This window comes from Zootoca vivipara, chromosome 10 (assembly GCF_963506605.1).
Source record: "Zootoca vivipara chromosome 10, rZooViv1.1, whole genome shotgun sequence".
In the NCBI taxonomy this organism is placed as follows: Eukaryota; Metazoa; Chordata; class Lepidosauria; order Squamata; family Lacertidae; genus Zootoca; species Zootoca vivipara.
Window position 1 is genome coordinate 40,297,412 of NC_083285.1, and position 17,890 is coordinate 40,315,301.

The window sequence follows — 17,890 nt, forward strand, 5'->3', positions numbered from 1 at the left end:
GGGTCCCTTTACCCTTTACCTTTATTCTTGAGGTGCAAAAGAATGCAAGCGAGAGCAATGCAAATAAATGTTTTGGTCAATACATATAGGAGTTGCACTTAGATTATGATCCTCTAGAAGCCAAATATTTACAAATAAAAAGACCAGTTTAACCAAAGCCGGGTGGGGTAGGTTTTACAGCCTAGTTTTTCTATCCTCTTAAGGGTGAGGGTCTCATAGTTTTGGAGCCATAGCTAAGGAAGCTCAACTCCTTGCAACTATTATCCTAAGGTGCCACAAGGATAGAATAGACTAGAAAACTACAGTGGTGCCTCGACTTATGAATTTAATCCGTTCTGAAGGCACCTTCGTAGGTCGAAAAATTCGTAAGTGGAAAAGCGCCATTGGAAACACGATTTCCCATAGGAATGCATTGGAAACGGAAAAATTTGTAAGTCGAAGCAAGCCGATCTAAAAATTCGTAAGTCAAAAAAACCCTATCTAAAACCGCTGCGGTTTCCATTCAGATGTCGAGAAATTCGTAAGCGTGCGGCCATTTGCCCCATTCGTAAGTCGAAAAATTCGGTTGTTGAGTCGTTCGTACATCGAGGTACCACTGTAGTTGACTAGATTTCAACCAGCGAAAGGCTTATGGGTGGCCCACTGCAGGCAGCAAGAATAGTAGCAGGGTGCACAGAGCCGAGTAGCAACAGGGCACATGGCAGAAATGGGTCCTAGTGATGCTGAGTGGAGTATAAGGCTGCTGCTGTAGCTGCTGAAGTGAACAACTGAACTCCACAATTGGCCTGAGTGCAGTGTCTCTCCAGAGAGATGCTTTATTGGTGCAAGGCCAATGCGCATTGTGGGGAAATATGAATGATAGCTTGCTGCAGTTACCCAGAGCACTCTTATTAACAGGGGTGGAGGTGGGAATTAAGGGCCAACAAGCTATGCAATGTTTTAATGCCTAAAACCAGCCCCTTGAGTTGAGTCCAGAAACAAACAACTGGTAGCCAGTGAAACTGATGCAGAACAGGCTGAATATGGCTGCACCTTCCAACATCTACAAGAAGATGTGCAGCTGCGTTTCAGGTAGTCCAAACACACCTCATCTTCCAGACCTACTGTGAACATTGAGGTTAGTAAGTGATGCATCCCCATTGCACTGCAATCAATTTGTATGTTAGTTAACATGTGAACAATTTAATGAAACTAATGTATTGCAGTATAATCTGTTGTAAGCAGTTTTGAAGCCTTTAGACACAAAGCAGCATATACCGTGTTTCTCCAAAAATAAGACACTGTCTTATATTTATTTTTCCTCAAAAAAAACCACGGTGGCTTATTTTCAGGGGATGTCTTTTTTTTTAATTAAGTATGATACAGTTTAACCTACAAGGTTAAACTGCCTATCACTATGGCTTATTTTCGGAGAAACACAGCAAGTCAAAATGAATGAATAGGTTTGGCTATAACTATAGAGCATCAATGGAATGCTAAGTTCCAGGTCAGAGCATCAACTCTCCCTCACTGAGAGAGGGGTAGATTTTGAAATTACTATTATTTATTAAATAAAGCCAACTCAAACCAATTTACATTCAAGCCTTCAGGCTCTGTCTAGAGCATAGTTTTGCTCTGAAGTCTATCAGGACACATTGTTTACTTCAGAGCTGTCTACAGGCCTTCAGTTCTTGAATTCAGATGATTCCCTGACTTACGATGGAAACACACGAACCCCTTTGAAGCACATAAATGTAGTTTTTCTCAATATGGAATCGTTCGTGCTCATCTTCATTGGTTCTATTTCCTGCCATTCACAAGGGTGGGTGTGGTTGCTTGCTACATTTCTGAAAATGCACCCCTTGGTTAGGTTATCCACACCTTTTCCATCATGCACATGCCCCGGTTGAATGAAGAAGGAAATTGCATTGCAATCTTCGTATATTCCCCCACACAAAGTCACTGGGCAGGGGGTTAATACCACTCCTCCTCTCTCCAGCTGCCCTTCACTGGCTCACTATATAGCCATCCTAATCGAGGACTCTACTGCTTGCAAACTACAATCTCTCCCTTGTGACTGCAGTCTCTCTCCAGTGGACTCTTGGGTCTCAAGCTGCCAAGAAAAAGACATTGATTACGCTAACTCTTCTCCATGCAGTCAGACATCCAAGTAGGCAAATAACTGGAGAAATTCCGTAGTGTAACCAATCCATTAGTTGACTTAAGATGGACAAACGTGAACACAGATCACAGTTGCTGATGGAAACACCTAGTCCCTGGTGTTTTCCACTACAAAGATGTAAAGTTGGAAATAAAATATGCCTGTACACATTGCTTTAAACATACATTTACATGCATCTGGGAAACTTGGGCCAATCAGTACCCCAAGCATGTGTACACAGATGTTTAAAGATGTATGCCTATACATATTCAATTCCAGTTTTTTGCATATACTACACAAAAGACCAATGGAATAGTGATGTTTCCCACATCAGCTGCAATATAAATTGCTACCTTTACTTAATAGATTATAAAGGGTGGTCTATATCTGAAGTATTTTCACTAACGCTCCACACCTAATCAGTGTTCCAATTACATTTTTGCTACTGTTTGTTATCCTCCTTACTTTCTCTGTTTAGGCAAGATTCCATTTAAAAAAAAACCCTCCTTCCTCTTTACAGCATCCTTGACTGCTGTTTAATCGTGCTGCTGTCATTTTGGATGTGTGTCTACCTTTTCTGCTCTGTGGCACATATTTCAGTTGAGCTTCTATTATAGTTGTTTAAAATAACCTCAAAGCTCTCTGAAGGGATCTGACCTTCCTAACTTTTTTCCCCATTTTCCTTTTAACTAATCTTCCATGCATCAGCCAGGTTTTGATCTTCTCCTAATATCTGTTTAATGCAAGTAATGAAAAAGCAAGAGAAGAAGCAGAAGATGCAAAAGTATCCTTGTTGCCAGGAAATAATAATAATCTAGTTCTACTGCCTCCAAACTCTGTCCAATTCTGAGCTACTCAATGCTAAACCACCAGATCACAAGGTAACCCCTGCCTGCATGCCCGCACTCCCATCCCATACTGAACTCTTTGGAAGTAACACTTGGCCAATCATATTCAGAGACAAAGGGAATACTAGTTTAAAGAGAGAAAAAACTGCTTCAAAAGGATTGTTTGTGACAAAGGGATTTAAAATCAATGGTTTGTTTCAGCATTGGTACATTTTTTCCTCCCCACACAGTTTGCCACATCAGAAGACTATCCAAATATAAACATGTATCATTTACAAGACCTTCCCTAGCCTTACATTTTGTATCCATGTCTCTAAGATGGGCATAAGAGACATCCCCTTTCCCCCCATATTCCATTGACAGATTTAGTCTGTCAGCTTGTCAGCTTTCATTGGGCACAGCTTGACATAAGTCCACATTGGGGCAGTGAAAATCTGTTTGCAGTCAGCTTTTCCAAAGGCTCCCAATGAATGTAGGAGCTTACCCTCTCCCAAAGATGCTGTTTCTGATGGCTATAAAAGATCCACAGATTATGGTGGTCTTAGAAACAGCATTCTCATTATTATTCACTGTCATTTATGGATGAAACCTGTTGACTAGCTCCTTAGAAATCTTCGGAAAAGAATTTGGGCTCCCACCCAAAGCAAAAACTTGCAGCTGAAATGTGGTTTAGCAAATTCTTTTGAGTCAGATGGAGTACCAGGTTTACTTACTGAGTCCTTAGGGAGCTGGGTCTAAATTCTACCTTCTGAAAACTGTCAACTTGAAAGAGGTTACCCTTCCAAATTTAGATACAGTGGTACCTCGGTTTATGAACACAATTGGTTCCAGAAGTCTGTTCATAAACTGAAGCGTTCATAAACTGAAGCGAACTTTCCCATTGAAAGTAATGGAAAGTGAATTAATCCGTTCCAGATGGGTCCGCAGCGTTCATAAACCAAATATTTGTAAACCAAGGTGTTCGTAAACCGAGGTTCCACTGTACAACCAGTTTAAAGTGAAACTCAAAGCTAAAAAGTAAATATCACACCAGTTCAGTGGATCTCTCCTTTAGCTACAATAAAGACTTCAGTGATGGATTTGAGACTGTGCCGTATTCAGTAAATATTGTTACTTATGGTGTATCTGACCCCTTACTTACTGCCATGTTCCATATAAGCACCACTGATAACTGCTAGAAATGTGGATCCTCAGAAATGTGGAACTCATCTGAGGCCCAACAGTGATCCCCCTTTGCAGTTAAGAGTTTGCAACAGGAAAAACATGTCTCTCAACTGATCTTTCAAATGTGGTCTATAAATGGACTAAATGAATGGGGATGAGGAATAAATGATCCCACAAAACCAGCACTTTGAATGGATCCTGGAAACTAATTGGCAGCCAGTGCAGCTGGGCCAGGATCGGTGTAAAATGCTTAAACTGTGTTCCCTGGTGAGCAACCTGGCCACCAAATTCTGCACCAGCTAAAGTTTTCAAACTGTCTTCAGAGGCTGCCCCACGTATAGATAAAGTGTTGCAGTAATCTAACCTAGAGATTATCAAAGCAGAGACAACAGAAGTTTGACTATCCCTGTCCAGATAGTGGTGCAACTGGACCACCAGCTGAAGCTGATGGAAGGCACTCCATGATCCTGAGGCCACCTGAGCCTCAAGCAACAGCAAATGATCCAGACATACCTGCCAAGTTGCTGTCAGAGAAATAAGGGACCGGGCCGGAAATAGCAGGCCGGAAGTAGCGCTGCTGCCATTTTGGAACTGGGCGGAGCATGCTCAGAAGTGACTTTTGATGCTGCTTTGCCCAGTTCCAAAATGGCCACCGCGCCAGAAGTCACACTGCAGCCATTTTGGAACTGGGCAGAGCAGCATCAAAAGTTGCTTCTGAGCATGCTCCGCCCAGTTCCAAAATGGCCACCATGCCAGAATAAACCGGGGGAAAACAAAAAAATCTGTTTTTCAGCTAGGAACAGCTGGAAAAACAGGAATTTCCCGGGGAAAACGGGAGACTTGGCAGCTATGGATCCAGAAGGACCCCCAAGTTACATATCGGCTCCTTCAGACAGAGAGTAATCCCTCCAAGAGCAGGCAACCTCCCATGGGTCAAGGGAGACACCCACTAACAGTGCCTCAGTCTTATCTAGATTGAACTTCCATTTATTGACTCTCATCCAGTTCTTTATCAAAGAAGGATAATGGTCTAGCACATCCCCTGCCAGACAATACAAAAGTAGTTGTTTGATGAGGGATGGCTCTGAAATACACCCTTGTCATTGGAGTTCCTTAACCCTTACAGCTGTGAAATGCCATCAGTCATTCTCAAACTTGTGCAATGAAGCCCTTCTGTGACAGGGAATAGCAAGGAAGGGGCATAAAATGACTGGCAAAACCTCAAGTAGCACTAAGAGGTAAATTGCTATGGTACAATAGCCAATCATTTAAAATGAGATTTTGGGGCTCTTTTTTCTAAAATGTCTTCAAAGAAAATCAAATTGTCTAATATTATTGAACATTTTCTCATTGGTGCCTTCACAGAAAAGCAACTCTGGGATAAAGTGAAGTGCGGGAAGCATGTTCAGTGCTGGAGTTCATTACAGCATTTATTAGTATAAAAGCAGCATTTCCCCCAACTTTTCATACGTAGGGCACAGCTTTTGTTTTCCCCTGGAACAGATGCAGATACAAACTGCACTTTTAAAATAGAAAAGGTAAATATTGATTTTCCTGTTCGCTCCCCAGATAAAACTGCTTCCCAGCCGCTCGCCTCCTGCCCCCATCTCACCCTAGGCTGGCCAGTCTGGGCTTAGGGGTAAGAAGGCTGTGCTTTGTGAGCAATGGGGATGCTTGGGGGATTCCACGCAGCTCTAGCAGAGGCTGTCATTGGGGCATTCTGATGAGTCCTTTCTTCCTCCCTTGGAATGGTGCCAACACTGGTCACCTGACCAGTCCATGCCAGTTCCGTCAAAGCACTTTGCTGTGACATTTTTTATGCTAGAGCAGAGGAACAGCCAGTAAAGGCACTGTAGTGCTGGTGTCCATTGCAGCTGAGGGACAAGTCCTAGCTCTGACGCAGCATTTTGTTTAGCTCTGATTCCATGGTCTTTGGCAGCAGAGAAGCACAACTCAGTTAGCATCATCTGTCTATTACCCCCAAACAATACTGCCAGTTTAAATGTGAAAACCACAGCTAACATGCTTCATGCAAAACTGTGTCTTATTTATAACATTTTGAAACAGACAAAATAATTAAGTGATGCCAGATAATTGCCATAACAATAGGTAGGTTATTTCTTCCTTCTGAAATATTTTTCCCCATTTCACTGAATGTTTAGGTTGGGGGTGGAGAGAGAGAGAGAGAAGATAATCTACCTGTAATGGTGTTGTTTCGGCTACTCTCGAGTAAGGACGCCCAAGTCCATACTTGTCTTTAAAGGTTTTATTGTGCATAGTATTTACAGTGCAGAGATAGCAGAAAACATGACCTCCTAGTCACTTTCAGAATCCGGGAGTGGACGTTTCCTGTTGTGTGACCAGCAGAAGAGTTTGGGCACCCCAAAACGCCTCCTCCCGACCTTACGTTTAGTGGCGCACCTTAATTTGGGCGCCAGAAGGGGCTGCCTGTTCCCCTCCACCTCTTGGTCAAGGCAGCGCAAAGGCTCTCCAACATCACTGAGCCTTGACACCTCCATACCGCTAACTTCCTCATTCCCCCCACCTGACCCACTGCTGCTGCTTTCACTGGGTGAAGAGCTGGTCAACAGGATGTGGGGAGCTTCCCTGTTGGAAGGTCCCCTGACACTACCCAATAGCAATAAACATGTATCATTTGGCCTATTGACCAATAGAATTCATATTAAGAAAATAATATTAACTATGGTAAAGGGTGAATCCTAATTAAATTGATACTTTCATATATATTCTTTCTTGTCTGTCCTCTGCTAGACTGCATTTTTTTACCAAATGAATGCCTACTTTCACTTTTGCAAGTGTTTTCCCATTAGTTAATTCTGTTGCACTTCTGCATTAATCTGCATTTTAAAATGTAAAATATGTGCGAAAATTCACACATTATGTTTTTGAATATATAAATGCATTTCCTCTCAAAATATTCATTTCCAAATGCATTTTCTTTTAAAATGTGCATTTCAGAGGTCATCTGATAATTTTATAAAGCCAAGGAATGTGTCGGAATGTTCAATAAAATGCAGAAAACAGTGAGTAACTAAGAGTTACAATCCACACATTAGTTTAGGAGGTGAGAATTAGGTCAGTTTTTATCAGAATATACAAGATCAAATTCATCAAGCATCCCTAGAAGCTCAGGGATTAACAAAGCACAGTTACCAGCCTTGGGCCTATATCTAGTCGTCATGCCAGAACAAAACTGTATGTCATGGATGCTGTAAAACGTCGAATAAATGCAACTTCCTATCATAGCTGCCAAGTTTTCCCTTTTCTCGCGAGGAAGCCTATTCAGCATAAGGGAAAATCCCTTTAAAAAAGGGATAACTTGGCAGCTATGCTTCCTATGCTCAACACAATGCATTACATATTGGAACTTAACTTTCCTACAGTCCTAGGAATCCATCATCCTTATCATTTCTTTCCCACCTACTATGTCTACAAAAGCTTGTTCTGTTCAGAGGAGTCTCTAATCTCTTCATGGAATCTTACTAAGCTATTTGCTTTCATATTATTCTGCAACAGCAATTTCCACAGTCTAATTAGACAGTGCGTTTCCTTTCTTTCATCCATTTTACATGTGCTGTGTTAATTCCACTGAGTACCCCTTGTTGCTGGATAAGAGAACAAGGTACGACAGAGTCCATGAAGCAGCATTCAAGCAATTAACACCAATATAGTTTGCATTACACAGTCACAGTTTCACTCAGAAGAGGGGGGGGAGGTACTTGCTGTGGCAACTAGGAAGGAAGCCGGACACCTAGATGAGAGACAAGGAAAGCAAAACCTTTCGGCTGTAGGACAGAAAGAGTGGACATACCATTCAGAAGATGATAGTGACTATGTGTCCTAGCTAATCACATTTCCCCCTTGCACAATCGTTCTACATGTTCCCATTTAAAAGGCAATCGTCAGGTGCCGTGTTTCTACATTATGGATGAGGAAGAGAAAGCCTCAGTTAGTGGCAGGGGAGGGACTGCCATACTGCTGTTCACCCATTATTTAAAAAGTCAGGGAAGATATTATCTCCCGTGCTGAAGAGGAAGAACACACAGCCTTCAAACTACTAAATAAAATAAAAGCAGCAGCTTCAGGAAAGGCTAGAGCATTGAAAAGGGTGCCTTGTTCTGATTTTAAAAGCTAAACAAGGGAAGGTGTAAAAAAAAAGAGGCACCCCTGTGGCACAGTTCTCAAGTCTCTAAGGGAGATATCCAACTTAGTCATACTGAATGTCAATGGATTTCAATGGGTCTGCTCTGCATGTGACTTGGGCGGACATCACCCTAAGATGATTCGTTTCTTGGGACTGAGATCATCCAAGATATTGCTGGAGCTAAAATTTGTGAGTAATAACTCCACCCTTTGCAAATCGCTTTTGCTGAGGCCATAAAGTTTGGGTTGTATATATCTGTCTTTGTTTTAGGCCAAAGCGTTTCCCATAGTTGTATTTTGTATACTTCCTGTTCAGCTTTCAACAGTGGAGCATCATTATTCTTGATCCAATCAATAATGGTTGAAAATTTTACTGCTTAATAATAATTTATTAAATTTGGTATCCTGATGCCTCCATGTTCTTTGATATAATTTTTTATTTGCTATTCTGCTTCATTTCTTTGATCACATAATCCACATTATTTTCTTCTATAACAAATTAAGTTTGAGGTAATCTCTTTCCAATGGTGCAGCAGAGAAAAAGAATAAAAGTTTTGGTGGAGTGTTCCTAGAGATAGCTGCTACTTTACTCATTTGACAGATTTATTTATTTTTTTAACTGCATTTCTATACCCCATTTCCTCCAAGGAACTCAAATGTTTTTTCCTCTCCCCATTTTATCCTCACAACAACCCTGTGAGGTAAATTAGGCTAAGAGAAAATGACCAGCCAAGGTCACGCACTGAGCTTCTTTGCCCGTCAACATCACAGATGTGCCCCAGCCGCACAGTACCGCTTTAAATGGCTACCACGTGTTAAGAGTTTGTGTGATTCCAATTATTAGGATGCTAGAAGAGTGGCAAAAGGTGAGCCTTTGTAAATTTTGTAAATGTTTATGAATTCTTTTCCACTTTAAGGAATACAGAGCTGGATGCAGTTCAGAAGAAAGGGGAACTAGGGATCTACAATGAAAGTCAATTCTTGTCCATCCCCAAGCTCTCTTTCTTTATTTGCTACTAAAAAAACCAATGGCTTTGCTTTCCCCCATAAATCCTTTCCTTTCCTTGCTGTGCTGTTTCTTTTCAGCTGCCAGCCATTCTCCTTCTCGTGATACTCCTTTTAATACAGTCTTTACCCCCAACTTCCAAATCCTTTTCAGCAGCTCCTTTTTTCCACAACAAACATTTATTTTCCCTTCTTCCTTCAGACCATCATGCAAAAGCTTCATAGCATTTATCTCTCGGAAAGCAAAATTGCTGCTAACCTTGTTTTAAAGCAAAATCATTACTGCAACACAAAAAGAAGATCTAAGTGACAGGGCAAAAGAGGGAAAACAAGGCAGCCAGACAGTGGCAATATGTAATAAAAGAGCAAAGGAAGTGATGACATATATTTATGTGTCTTATTAGCCCAATTTAAATAGGACTAATGCACTTCACCATTTGATTAGAGGTGGAAGTTTTTCTAGAAAACCCCTGTGGGAATCAGGCTGTCGTCATCTCCTACAGAGCTGAAGAAGTTAATGCAGTGCCCAACTATTGCTTCCTCGGAGTTCCTGCTGAGCTTACAGCATGAAGCAAAGCACAGGTTTCAAGCTTCACGATCTTCACACCATGAACAAAAAACAAGGAAGAATGAACTTACTTTACTGGACACCAGATTTGGCCAAGCACATAATGATTTAATAATTCACCCACATGCATCTGCTCATCTGAGCTGATACATACTTTTTCATCCACTTCCACACCACACATTTACCACTGAGAAAGACAAATCATCCATATAGGATGATTTGCCAATTCAAGGGCTCCTTCTGCACAGGGCCGTCTCAAACCGCACAGCACCCTTCTGCCAGCCCGGCGCCCTGGCGCCCCGCGCCACCAAGACTTCCCCTAGAGCCGTGCCTGTTTCTGCATCTGCTATCTACAGAAGCTTATATTCCCCTCACACTTTTTGCATTCAAAAGCCATCTCTTACCCCACTTTTTTCTCTCTAACATGACATTTGACAGTTAATTCAGGAAAGTTTTGTAAAAAGTAATTTCCCTCCCAAAAATATGCATCAGGAAGCCAATCAGAAGCTTAACTTTGAGGCACAAGAAAAGAGGAAAACAGGCACAAAGGGCACTAGATAACTTGGGGGGGGGCTTACCATGGTGCTGATGATGGGTCTCCTTGCCCCTCCAATGCCCATACAACCAGGGCAGGGCCCAACTCTGCTTGTGCTGGCAGTGGCTACCACCACTTGTGTTCTCCGTCATCCACCACTCTCTACTGTGGGACATTACTGCGATCAAACTAACAATTCATGCTTTGCCAGAGAGATACAGGAGGGGGTTATGGCTCACAGAGCTTCCCTGTAAAATTTACTAGAGAGAACTCTGTGGCATCACTTCCTTTGTTTGCCTTGGCAGGAAGCTGCAACACTACACAGGGCCGTCTCGAGCAGGTCGGGCGCCCTGGTGCTGAGGCGCAGAGATCATTCTGGCGCCCCTGCCCTCGAAGTGTGCAGCGCGGCTTTGCCGCGCAGTGCCCCCCCCCCTGCTGGCCCGGCACCCTGGTGCCCCATGCCACCAGGAGTGCACCCTGAGCCGGGCCTGACACTACATACTTTCTTCCTGCCTGGGGAGCCTCTCTTTCTTCATCATGCTTCCAAGCTGACCACACATGCATGTCTGAGCTCTGCAGCTCAGACATCATTTTTGAACTCAGATATTGTACTTTTGTAACTTAAATAGTAAGTTATATTGCTGCTGTACCTGTTGCTTCAATACTTGGGTTATGTAAGTAAATGCTACTTTTATTTCTTCACAAAACAATGTGGGGGGATTGTTGTTTTTAAAGGAATTAAGGGGTAACACTAGGAAAATCCAGTCTGCATTAAAGCACCCTGTATTTTTGTTTCTAGAAGGTTAAATCAACTTTGTCTTAGTTTCCAAGTTTAAGCTGCAAAGGATGGTACTCTGCTGATCTCACTCACATGAGCAAGGAAGAATAATAACTAAACAATATATCCTCTCCTAGTGTCTAAATCTATTCCCACATCCACCGGGCTTTTAGACACACTTCAGTGGTGGGTGAGCAGTAGTGATTTAGAATAAGAGCTGAACTCTGCTTTCATCCACTCAAAAGTGGCACTACTGCCCGATACAGAAATGCACCCAGGGGCCCAGCAGTGAATGATGGTGTGGCTTGGTTAAGTTGGTATAGGGCCTACCCAACCCTGCTGGAACCCTCTGCCAACATCCAACCTGTCTAGCTCTTGGTGCCAGACATTCTAAAAAAAGATGCCACAATATATTTTGGATATTTGGTTCTGAACATATCCATGTTGAAAAAATAATACATCATTAAAACAAAGGCTTGTATCTAACTATGTCACACAGAGAGAAAAACCAGCTGAAATAAACAGACCTAATTTAGTCATGTGTGTTGATTTCAGTGAATCTAGTCTCTGTATGACAGGATACAGTCCAAAAGACATGTGATTAGTCATTGTTAATGTTCATTTTATGTTATAATAAGTGATATTTAAGTTGTAGTTCATTTCAACATTAAAATAAGAATTAAAAAAGAAAAAGCCGCACATCAACCTGCCCCACTAATTCTAACATATTCCTGTTCCTGGGACTCTGCTACATTAGTAAAGAAAAAATGTTTTATATGCGTTATAACACTGTGACACCAGATGGCGCTGTGGAGTCCCATCTTTCACCAATGTGATTTCTCATAATAAAGTTTACAACGAATTTTCCTGAAACACTTTTTTGATGTGTCTAGATCCAACCCTGGCTTCAAAGATTCACCCTTTCTAATGAACTGCTTATAAACATTGGGCTGGATGCAAAATTATTGACCTGTCACATCTAAGTGATTCCTACAGAACCTGGAACATCTGCACAGAATTAATTTGTTTTGTTTGGACCAAAAACCATTTCTTCTGAACCACTTCAAAAGAAATACAGCGCCATCACACACACACCCAAAGATTCCTTGTCTGTTTTGAGAAAGTAGAAGATTGAGTGGTTTCCTTTATCTTCCTTTATTTCACTTTGCTTAAGCTTGACATCTGAGTATCTGATTTGTATTTATAGGCAGACATGGCAGTTTAGCATATTTTGGTATATTAATTATACACAAGTGACAACTGCCCTTTAGACACTGTTCCCTGTCCTTGGGATCTAGTGTCAATTTTTTTAATGCACACTGAAGATGAGATTACAAATGCTCTAGGCCAGTAATTCTTATTAGCAGCTCTGGCTCTCATTCTCCTTAAGATAACCATCAGAAGCTTCACACAAACTCCTCCTCTCATTAAAGAACATGGGGGTAGGCATAGGAGCTGTGTGGTCTAGCCCTGCCCACTGTCTCCACATGGGCTAGCCCAGACCATCAACACCACTGCATGCTGTTTCCACACTCCCCCAAGGCCAGCACAGTCAATGGATGTCAGAAGTTGTTCGACCCACATACGGTTGTGTGTACATATGTATATAGGCAGAACTCCTTCCAACATCCATTGAACGCACAAATATTAGGGAAAGTGTAGTGGTGGCAGTGAGTGGTGATAGATAGCCCACCATCACAACTCCATCCAGACATTTTGTCAATGGACAGATGGATTCCACACTCAACGTTCCTATTTATAATGGCACTTTTCCTTCCTTCCTGCTGCCACTCCCAAATGGATCTGTCTGCCTTTGCACAAGAAATGCCAGCAATAATGAAGAACCTCTCATACTCGAAATAGTATATAATATAGAGGCACTAATGAATCCTCCACCCTGTGGGCCTAAGTAGACCTGCCAGTCCTCCTCATTTGGTCTATATTAAGCCAAGCCAAGTCCAGCTGCCTTACACCTGAGGTCATATATGTGGGGTATATAACAGTGGACTGAAAGGGGGTTTGTGCAAATCTCTGTGCACAGTATTGTCAGTAATTCCAAGGTGCTATGCACATGAGGCCTGGATAGCTCAGTTGGTTAGAGTGTGGTGCTGATAACACACAGCTTGCCGGTTTGATCCCCGTACGGGACATTTGAATAATCCTGCATTCAGAGGTTGGAGTGAATGATCCTCAGGGTCCCATCCAACTCCACAATTCTATGATTCTATGTGTTTGCCTATGTGGTTTACTTTCAAACCATGTGGGCAAAAGTAGGTCGTCTGATACCATTTTGCCAGCAGGTGTCTGAGAGGTGGGCAATAAAGAAGAGTTCCTGATCACATGAGCCGTTCTACTTGCATTAGAGTGAACATGAGCAAAAAACCCTTGTAGACCTTTCATGCATGATACAGGGAAGCTGGAGGACTGCGTGGGTGGGGCCATATGCATGGGAACATTGGGGCAGGGTTGCCTTGCATGTGCCTGCCCCCCCCTCCAATTTTTACCCCAGGTGTGTTGGTTGTTTGCTTGCTTGTTTAAAAAAGTATTTATATGCTCCCTCACAAATTATCAATACAAAGACATTTCAAAATCCTATTAAAAGCAGTACAAGAGATCAGGTGAATGTCTGAACATCCCTCTAGAATCTTTACAAACTAGAACAAGATAAGATCAAAGTTATGCTGCTGACAACCATCTGCATTTCTCCTCACTTTATTTCCACCCATCACAGTTCCCGCTTTAACCTACAGCTGGTCAAGTCATGATTAATTTACTTTCCGGAGCATGGTGCTAGAACAGCCTTTGACTCAAAATACTTTAAATGCCTCAAGACTATGGGGAAGTTGGGTATGAAATGCGTCAATGATCACTGTGCTTTTATTTAAATTTTTCTGCTTTTCTGAAACTGCCTTGCTGAGGACAGAAGAAGAAGAAGAAGAAAAACTCAGGTTGTTCCACCCAGCTGAAATCAACTTCCAAAGCTCTTAAGGAAAATAACCTAATCTTCAGACCGACGAATTACACAGAAGGCACCCTACTGCTGTGTGTCTATTAGATTTTTCCAAATCAATTACATGGCAAAAGAAATTGGAAAGGAAGTGTTTGGGAAGCTAGTTCTTCTCACTGCCAGTTCTAAACACAAAGCTTACATATTTAGCTGGGGCTTAGTTTCATTTTACAAAGTAAACAAGAAGATACAATAGCCGTACAAAGCAGCGGCCCACTGAGTTGACTACCATTAGAGTACTTCCATAAGGGCTATTCACCTCCACGTCTTATATCATCTAAGACAGGCATGTCCAACAGGTAGAACGTGATCTACTGGTAGATCACTGGACATCTGTGGTAGATCACTGGTAGATCACTGGCTCTCCCCAAAGCAGCTCAGCAACTTTGGCTCTCCTAAAAAAGCTCTACATCTTTGCCCTGAAGCCCCCAAAACAGGGCTTTCCCTCCTAAAAAACGCTCAACTTTAACCCGAACCCGCCAAAACATGGATGGCTTTCCTTCCTAAAAAAAGCTCAACAACCTCAACCTGAACCCCCAAAAGGGGGTAGATCACTGCCAGTTTTTAACTCTGTGAGTAGATCACAGTCTCTTGGAAGTTGGCCACCCCTGATCTAAGAGATCTGCTCCTAGACTCAGTTGAAGCTTACTCTTTATGGCTGAGGTTTCTAACAAGTTAATGTTTGGAGGAATAGCTATCAAAATAGGTTGCTCTGCTCTGTTCCTTCACCTAATCCTGTCTAATCTCTCAAAAACTCCCACACTAGCCCCCTACACACGTACAGATTTTTTTTTGCAGGGGGGAGAGGGGACCTTGCAACTTCAACATCAGACAGACCAATGCTTAGGTATCTTCAGCTAAGAAGAGCCCACAGACCTTGAGAGGCACTTGATCTGTTCAACAGTTCTCTCCCTTCCTGTGTTTTACTCTAGCAAACTACACCAGCAAGAAAGATACTTAAGCTATGAATTGGTATATTAAAGACCTTAAGAAACTGATAAAAAGAGAGGAAAGGGAAGATGAAGCAGCTGAAGAGACCCCAAATATAACCATAAGGGGGAAGGGAGGGAAACAAGATGGAATGCAGATACAACTCATAAAGCCTGACCACAGAAAGATTTGAGAAGGAGACCTGCAGAACAAGAAAGAAAGAAAGAAAGAAAGAAAGAAAGAAAGAAAGAAAGAAAGAAAGAAAGAAAGAAAGAAAGAAAGAAAGAAAGAAAGAAGAAAGAGAACTTCCTGTTTGTATCCAAAGAAAGAGATGAGATGTTGGGGGGTGAGGGGGTGAGAGACATATGGAAGGAAGGAATGAAGGAAGACACAAAAGGATGGAGGATAGAAAAGAAGAAAGATCACAGTATGCAGTGGGCACCATCTTGGAGGCATAAAAGCCACCCCCAGAGCTGAAATACCAGCATTTCAGTACATAATTCTTTTCTTTATGAATATGTGCCTGATATTTTTTTCAAAGGTCTTTTTAGGCCTTTCTTCAGAATGTTCTTTTTAAAACAGTGTAGGAGTAAAAGCCAGTGTGAATATTCTATTTAAAATATTACTAATGGGAGGAGCACAATCCCCCCACCTTGCACCCCTTCAAGCCATAATAAATTCCTTGAAAATAGTAACCTCTCAGGGGAGAGCAGGAACACATTTTACCTTCTTATTCTATGCTTCCAAGACCTCTCAGAATTGCCTTTTGTAGAGTTAAGCTTTGTTACTGTACAGTACATACCCTGGCAATAACTCTATTATCTTTTTCTGTAAGTCCTCAATGAAGCTAGCTGGGAAACAAAGCCTCTCCAAGGGCACTCACAGAGAAGCAGAGTCAATGCCCTGCCAAGTGGTACAATGGCCAAAATAAAATAAAATACATCTCTGGAGGAAATAAATGTTTTCTGTTGGTTTTTAGAAAAAGTCATGCCACCTTTTGTGTGGTGAAAAACTGAAACCCGTAACTTCTTAAATCTCTTAGCCATTTAACCACAGTGCCCAGAGTTCTTTGAAGGTAAGATGTGCTTTGAATTTGCTTTAAAATATTGCTGCATGCCACCCCAGTCTCTAAGCAGTGCAAGATTCCAGGGTTTCCAGGCTCTCACCCAGATTTTGTGTTGCCTTTGGCGTGAGGGACAGCAGAGACAGTGATGTCTTTATGATATATGGTTTATTTACACATATATACAACCTGAGCCTATGACGGAGGAATTCACAACATTAACACTCCAAGAGGGTCTTGCTTCACCCATAGCCACAGCCTTTGAGGTGAAAAGAAATCAGGCATGTTTCTCCCTCACAGGCTTCAGCCTGCTTCTTCCTTCAGCTTATAGCTTACCCCCACACAACTCAGCTCTGGCCTTTGTATTTTCTAACTAACTACCAGCAGGTTGTTGGGGGGTGTGTGGCTCAAACAAAGAGGGCTCACACATTTGCACAGAGCCACTTCCTTTTTTACCTTAATAGCCTATACTTAGAGGGCCCTTTTTAATGTAATGGAATTCTACTCAATATTGATCCAGAGTAGATTCCAATGTAATCTGCAGAGTGAAAATCTAAACACATTGCAGGATTCAAAAAAAAATAGACCACAGGCAATTAATATTTAACACTTGCTGGATCCAAGAATTAGAAGGGTCTCAGCGTACAGCCTTCTCCCCCTCCCAACTCGTAACAGCATAGTGCGGTCACAGACTTTGAATGGTTTCTACAAACCGGAACATGTCAAGCACAAGGCAACGAACATGGTGTCTAAGCCCTGTGGGGAAAGATGGAAGGAGTTGGGTATGTATAGTCTGGAGATGAGGTGGTTAAAAGGCCATACGATAGTCAACTTCAAATATCTGAAGGGCTGACACATAGGTGACAGAGCACATTCCTTTTTTGCTGCTCCAGCAGGTAGGACTTGAGCACAAAATACAAGATCTCTGGATGAAGGCAGTTGATAGGAATCAACTGAATCTGAAGTGTGGCTCCAGCAACTTCAGCTCAAGTCCCACCCCCACCCCCGGCTGGAAAAGGTGCTGGAACAATGTCTGTGTACCAGCACTGTACCTAGCCTACCTAATGAGAACAGTAGGATGACTTTACAGAGTCCCTAATTGCTCTAGAATGGAACATTTATACAGGAGTGACAAACATACTTTGGCCAACACTCTGGGGCCATATCCCATCAGTGGGTGTAGCCACACAACCCGGCAATGTACAGGATACACATCTCACACACATAAGGCCCACCCACCACAGCTCATCTGTACAGCTTATTGCTCTTCCTTGCTCATTCATCTGATGACTAGAGCAATTTGCATCTCTATTAGAAAGCTACTTAAAACCTCTCCACCAACCTCAGCACTGTGTCTACTTTTGGTCATTTTGAGCAGGGGAACAGATCAAAAGACTCTGTCTTAAAATTCTGATCTTTTCAACTTGCCTTAAAAATGTATAAAGGAAGAAACCCTGAGAAAGCATTTCTGTATTCTTTTACAGAATTTACAGAATTCTGTTTTTAAAGAAAATGAATACGAATGAATGAATCCTTTCTTTCCAAGTTCATTTTTCCCCTGTGAGGGGAAAATAGAGGGGGAAATTGTGGAATCTTATATTCTTCTTTTCAATGGGTAGAAACACAGTTTTAGCATGAAAAATGACCAGAGGGGAAATGATTACACTGGGATTGTGTACCTTGCCTCT